The 7,795-nt window shown below is 36.4% G+C and overlaps 1 long non-coding RNA gene across 1 annotated transcript; it reads right to left on the reverse strand.

Moving 5' to 3' along the window:
- Positions 1-1,812: 1,812 nt before the first annotated feature.
- Positions 1,813-6,001, reverse strand: LOC135588536 (uncharacterized). Its single transcript, XR_010476320.1, has 2 exons — positions 4,920-6,001; positions 1,813-2,303 (listed from the first exon to the last, which is right to left on the reverse strand). It is a non-coding gene; the product is annotated as an uncharacterized LOC135588536 (long non-coding RNA).
- Positions 6,002-7,795: the final 1,794 nt, after the last annotated feature.

A 7,795-nucleotide genomic window follows, 5' to 3' on the forward strand; every position in this document is an offset into this window, starting at 1 on the left:
AAAACACTTTAAAATCTTATGTATCATTAGAAATATTTTAATTATATATCATAAGCATAATTGAAATTCAATTGGTGGGAGCCTACAATTCAAAATTATACGTAATATAATATTTTAAAAAATATAAAATATCAAAATTAATATAAAAATTTATAAACCATAATCTTATAGATAGACAGTGATAGATGAAAAAGAGTTATCGGATGGGGAGGTCACGAGAGCTATCGTGAAGAGCATCGCTGATTATGAGTCACCTTTGTTTGGTCTAGACCTGAAGGCGCAAGGACATCATAGGAATTCATGTAGTAGTCCTACGAGTCGGTTGATGGGACACTAAGGTATTCAAAATGATTCCGAGATAATCTTCCGAGGGAATTATTGAGTGTCAAAATCGATTCTCCAGTAGGTTCTTACATAAATGTCAATATTGGTGGGGGAGAGTTTTCTGACCCATTGCTCGAACGCTCAAGTGAGTTTTTAAATAGCATATAATGTAAATGAGTTATTTGAAGAGAGATTCAACTGTGGGTTAGCATGGAGGGTCGAATTTTATTTCTAATCATGGAAAAATCATTTATAATGATTGGCACGTCTTTCTTTTGGCATTTTATCCGCAAAGGATGATAAATTTAAATAATCTCTTATAGACTATTGTCCACGAAGGACGAAGGCCGACGGAGGGAGAGGAAAGACAAGCCTAAGCGATTTTATATGGATTGTTGTTCGTAGAGACCGATAAGATAAATTCGAATGATCTCCTATAAACTAAACTGTTAGTCACGATAACCGATAAATTATAACTATCCCTACATCATTACCGATGCGTAAGTGATTTAGTCTCATCTTTCATGTTAGTGCATTTATGACAACCAATTAACGAGTTAGAAATTGATTGTAAAAATATTTCCTTACAAAAAATAAAGAAAAGAAAGAACAATTAGATATATATATATATATATATATATATATATATATATATATATATATATATATATATATATATATATATAAGAAAAAAAAACGATCGATATATGTAAACCGTAGAGAATGATATCAACATAAAAAAGATGGTACACTAAGAGAAAAATAAAATTTTAATATAAAAGGTATAAAATAGCATGAAATATAATGACATTGAGTAAAATAAAAATAAAAATATAAATATAAATACATTATTTATTGTGAATCTTAATTCCGATCCCAGAATTATCACGTCAATCGTGTAAGATGACTTAGGCATTCATATTAAAAGAATGAATTTTCAGTTCTATTTCCAATGAATAAAGCTGGTGTCAACCACATTTCAATTACATGCATCAAAGTCCCTCTCATAAATTCTTATTGAATCTATGACGGCCCTTAATGTGGGCACCAGGGAGGGTATGGAAATTATGCTTTGTGCTTGTTCAAAACTTTAATTAGGGAAAGAAATTAACGAATAATGTTAATATGACCAAACACACTTATAGTTAAGTAATATCATTTTTAATAAATCTTTCATAATAATTAGAGAGTGATTTAAATTTAATTTATTATGGTAACAGGATTAGCATCACAATATTTTTGTTCTTCTAGTTTCAATGTACCAACATTAGTGTAAAGGGCAATTGCAGACAGTTTCACTATTTTCAAACACATTTACCATGTTCTAATTCAATATTATTGATCTCTCTTGCCATTACTCTTGCTCTGGAAACAAATCATAAAAGAGAATGTTGTTGTTGTTGTTGAAGACATATTCTGTTAACAACAAAGATTGCAGATCTTTCTGGTCAATGTTCTATCACTGAGAGCAAACTAATGTTGTTCATGGACACAACAATGCAGATGTTCCTTGATATTTATCTTCGCAATGAATACAACTAAGGACGTGGTGAACATTATTAAACCAGGGCTTCAGCCACAAGCAACAGCAACAACACAGTTCAATGATCAAACCCAACACTCATCAGCCGGATTCTACGCATAGCTGCACATCCCATATCTGCAATGGCTTCCCTTGCTGCACTTCTTGCCACACCCGCCGCAGTTCTCATCGTCGTGAAACGGATTCAGGCATTTACCTTTGCAGCAAACCTCGGCAAACTTGCACTGCACCCCGCAGCGGCCACAATTGAACGAGTCAGTCTTCAGGTCCACGCAAAGCTTCCCACAGCAGGTCGGGCCGGGACTTCTTGGGAGTTTGCACAGGTTTCGGTGCTCCTTGCATGACAAGGAACCTCTCCATCTGTGCCGACCCAGCATGCGACTAGCTTCGTCGGAGAATGAAGTCGTCTGATCCTGCTCGCCTTTGTGAGTATCTGCTGCAGCAAGAGAAGTGGTTAAAGCCATCAAGAATATTATCAGAAGGAATGACCTCATCGTGTGCAAGGAAGCTCTTCTTAAGTGTTGTTGCAACAGAAAGATTGCAGGGATGAGGAGAGCTTATGGAGGGTTGGGAGGTACTTATAAGGGAACACAAAGGAGGTAGAAGGTTTAAGTATGCTAATATGACAGTTGCATTGTGTTGGAGGATAACATTTTTGTTCAAGTAATAGAGGAAAGTTAGGCCTCTCAATGGACTGCCAAAAGATTCACAAGACACACATCTAGAACTGGAAACATGGGATTCCTTTTGCAATTACTTTCTGAGTCATGGATTATCATGGCCAGTTGGGATGGAGAGTTTGCCTACTAAATTGCATTCACATCAAAGGCAATGTATTATTCCTCACAGAGAGTACTCTCTCTCTCTCACTCTCATAGAAAGGTGACCTGAAAGGAATAAAGAATAAACTGAGTGATTCACAGAATATATTTGTTTTGCTTTAAAGAACCTTTCCTTGATGATTCACACTTATATAAAAACGTGAACACAGTTTAATTTAAGGAAAAACTATAAACTAAGTATGATATAATTTGATTGGCTTTAGAAAAGCTTTCCTCACTAATTCCATCAGATTTCTTGACTATTTCTGTCTTGGTTTCCCCATATAGAGTTTCCTATTCCTCTTGATAGCACTCAGTGCATGCATCCTGGGGCTCATAATTAGTCCAGATGTCCATTTTTTTTCATAAACATCATAAGCTATTAGTAATAAAAGATCAACATAAAATTATTACTAAAAAAATTCACAAGGTATCATCAGCAAGTGTTGATACATAATTTTGGCAATACCTTCTGATATGAACGAGTATATTTCTGTCCAACAGCACCCAACTTTCCTGCTTTGGTATTTTGAACATGAGACTACAGACAGCCACATCAAAACCATGCTAATCTAGAATCCTCATTAATTTTCAATTGTTTTACCATGTGTTGAGCTCAACCTGGACAGGCTAGCAAAGTAGTCATATGGCATTATTATGTGCCAGAGCAGCAGGTGTGTCATGGCTTCCCCAGACCATATGAGATATGTGTTTAGACTACATAGCATGACTAGAGTACTGTGACAATCATTTGAAGTATATGTTTCAGTATATTTTAGCCCAAACCCATTGAGATTCAACGATAAGATTATTCCTTTACAACCTAGATGATCAGGATGTGACTCATGGGGTAAGGGCCGTAAAGCTACATACTATAAGGTCCCGCATCAGAAGGGCTTCAATGTATTCACCCATTTAAGGGCATCAACGATCTCCAATCAAACTTTTGATATTCAGTCACAACAGTGTGAAAGAACTTTAAGAGATATTAGAAGTATTAGACTTAGCTAGAGAAAAATGTTTATACAACACTAACAGTATACTCATTCGAGAATATTAATATCCATCAGCTCAGTGATTTTGGACCAAAATCATACAAAATGTAAAAAAAAAAATAATAAGTTGTACAAGTAGTTGGCGTTCTTTTAAGTACTTGTCTACATTCTACAACCTATCGAAAAAACATGTTCTTTATTTTTCAGAAGAGGCTTCAGAAATTAAATAGTTAATGGATCATAATACTCCAAAGAAATTGCAACATTCAAAACATTGAAACGTCTTAAAGACTGGACATCAATAGAATGCTTAGTCTTGTTCCTCATAAGAACAACAATAACAGGTCATAGTCTACCAGTTATATGGTGTTGGAAACATGAATCTTTTGTCACCATTGAACTCTTCACATACAACATTCTTAGTTAAATTTAGAGTATTAAAATTTTTTACTTATAATTTCTAGAAAAGTCTCCTTAGACATCTCTCTACCTCTGGTCATGCCACTATTACTACCAGTCTCATCTCTTCTAACTACAACAACTATGGGTCTCTTACACATATTATAAGCATCACCTTTTTTATTTCATATATGCCCAAGGAGATAAACATGTTTCATAGTGACATTATGAATAAAATCAACCTTGAAGTGATCAATTAGAATAGTAACTGTTCAATTCCAGTCCAAACCACAAAATTAATTTACAACCAGTCTGACACTGCTGAAACTTCAGAGACTAACAAAAGTTACAACAATTGAATGATGGATGAAATTGGCCAAACGTTTAACAAACAGGATCAAACCATAAAATCTACATAAAGCCTTTTTTAAATACTAATCAGTACCATACCACTTCAAATCCTTCTTGGAGCTTGCAAAGGTAAGAGTTTTAGCTATAAGAAAAATGCTTCCAACATTCAACAAACAGAGAGAAGCGTATCTGTGAAAATTGCTTTCTTCTACAAATTGCCCGAAACTATATCTCTTGGGTTGAAAAGTTCTCATGTTAGTGATTCCAGGAAAGTGAAATCTTAACAGTTGTGTGTTCCAGAGTTTCCAAATGCAAAACTTCATATCAAGGTCATGATATTTACATGATTGCAAGCCAATATGCGGATTTGAACTACAATTATTGAAATAAGTTACCCAATAAATCGTCGCCAAACAGTTCCAACCAATTATACCCAATTTCATATGCTTACATACCACAAGAAAAGAACAAGAGAGGAGCAGTTACTCTAGTGCTCGGAGAGACTCATTGGAAACCCATCAGCAGCCTCGGGCGGGTGGGCACCAATGGGCGCCACCGTCTGTGCCGAGACTCCAAAACCTTCTCCCGTCACCGTCAACCCGCTACCGTCCTCGAGGGCCATCAACCAAACCCTAGAGCGACCGGTTCCGGCAAGGGCACCCGTGGTGATAGCGCCAGATCACGTGACGGGGGCGTGCGGTGTTACGTATGAGAAGGGATTTCTTAAAGCGGAGGGATTATACTCGTTATAAAATATAAATACGGTGATATATATATGTTTGCGTGTGTGAATTCCGTCCAATTCTATCTCCGCCTCTCTTCCCCTCTGTCATGTCGAATCTAACGTCACCTTCACAGGCACCATCGATCCTCGTTGGAGTCGCTCTCGCGGGACAAAGAATGAAGCAATGGAGACGACAGCGACAGCCCTCATGCCCCCTCTTTCCTCGTGCGAGGATCGCGGGCAAGGATGGCGAGGGTCACTGCTGCCTCTCTATGAACTGCAGTCATCTTTCTTCCAATCATGTCCTCTATAAACAACATGGATTGCGAAAACACACCTTTGTGCAACAAAGAAGCAACAATTATTCTTAACCACCAGACGATGAGACGAAGTGTAACTCATGGGACAAAGAAGCGAAGACATGTTTGCATGCATCTAAGTTGCACGACGAAGACGACAACACTCATCAGCAACTTGCCTTGCAGACGCCGTCGCAGCAGGCGCCTGGGCACCGGTGATTGCAACGACCACAGTTGTCGGGGTCTTTCTTCAAGTTGGCGCACTTTCTAAAGTTGCAGCAGGTTTCGTCGGGCAGGCACACTTCGGGATAGTACTTGCACGTCACCGGAACCACCATCGGACGTCGCTGCACACCTTCTTTATCGGCTGCAGCAGCAGCAACAGAGATGGCCAAAGCCATCAAGACTATTGTGAGAACGAAAGCAACACTTCTTCTATTTAGTTTCATCGGCGAGAGGTCTGTGGTAAGCATCAAAATCATATAATCATGTCATTCTGTAACAAAAATATAATAATACTTATTTTTTCATAAAATCTGATGAAATAAAAACTACAATGAAACCATAATACATCTATAGGCTCATGTATTGTATCGTATATTATCGCATCTAGATGGTCTTATTTATTTATAGACGAGAGTAAAGCGTGTAGAATAAATAATTAGGAAAGTCTCTCTCATAGGTAATTAATAAAATCTTACCATAAATATACCTACATTTTAATAATTAAAATATCTAAAATAACTATAATATCTAAAATAATAATTAATTTATTTAATAATATAGATAATCAAACATAACAATAATAAATTATGTCACGTAGATAAAAATAAAATACCTATAATTTATTTTTTTATTTAATTCTAATAAAAAATTTATCAGGTTTTATGATATAATTTTATTATTATTGAATTATGATTGTTGAGATAATATTAACAAATTAAAAGGGATAAAATTATAGATAGAGGATATCAACGAAAATAATCATTTCACGAGGGTAAAATAGAAATTTTATAGCTCTAGTGAAAAATAGTTGATTTTTAAATAATAAAATTATAATTTTATTGGGACATATATCTAATTTTTGAAGGCTAAAAAATCATCAAGGGATATCGATTAGAATTAATAGCTTTTATAAAAATAAAATTAGCCTTTGCTAGGATGGAAGCTCTAAAACCCTAATGTCTCGGCCTTTCTCCAACTATAGTCACCACAGCCTGCCCATGCTATCATCGCTCCAATCTTTATCAATAGCAACCTAACAAATTGACCAAACATCGACTAAATATCACTATCACTCTAAAAAAGTACTGTCATCATACCTAACTACATGAGTTTTCATTGATAGTGCATCTCATGGTGGCATCTTCGTCATTGTCTGTCATCGTTGCCAACCACCTAAAGCAACGCCATTGTCACTATGCACTACCTACGATTACTGCGGTGCATAGCACGTCTGTTGCTTATGCTGCAACCTACTTCACCCTCCTCAAAGGTAGGTCTTATATACGATCAGCAATCGCCTACGTAGTCATTACCTGCTCATCGCCCACTATATCCTTGTGCCAATACACAAAACACAATTGATGCGCTCAGTAGCATACCATCGTCGAGCCACCAGTGGCTGACAACCCCCATACAACATCAAGTTCCTTTTTGCTACAACACATGGTGATCCTCTCACATTATCATGATGTGTTACAATAAGCCACGACTAGGAAACACCATCACCTATCTTTTAATAGTGCTGCTACCCATGGTAGCGCTTGCTACCAAGCAAAATCATCACCCAATCACAATGCTATCATTGCCCTTAACTACTCATAACAATATAACTCCTCGTGGAAATCTAGAGGTAACATCACATGCCTAGTGGACGAATAGAAAATAAAATTTTTAAATTTCCCAAAAAATTGTTTATCGTCGAATAGAAAACATAACACTTCCATCAAAGTCACTGACGCCCTTGATAGGATTGTCACACTTCCATCACTACCCATAATAATACAACTCCTCATCGCAGTATAAGGAAATCTAAATGCAACATCACATGCGTAGTGGAAGAATAGAAAATAAAAACCTCAAATTTTCTAAAAACGTGTTGATAGTCGTGTGAAGATTGGTATGCAAAAGCCCACAAAATTGAAAATTACATATATGAAATATAGTGTTACCTAGAGAGATCGTATATCCCTAAAATCTGCTAGGACCGTGATGATACTAAGAGAGGGGGTGAATTAATACTTACGTAAAAATTTGTCAGTTTGAAAATTCTTATTCGATGAAAATGTTGGGAATTCTTGAGGGCGACATCACATGCGCAGCGGAAAAACAGAAAA

The sequence above is a fragment of the Musa acuminata genome, chromosome BXJ1-8, assembly GCF_036884655.1.
Source record: "Musa acuminata AAA Group cultivar baxijiao chromosome BXJ1-8, Cavendish_Baxijiao_AAA, whole genome shotgun sequence".
Lineage (NCBI taxonomy): Eukaryota > Viridiplantae > Streptophyta > Magnoliopsida > Zingiberales > Musaceae > Musa > Musa acuminata.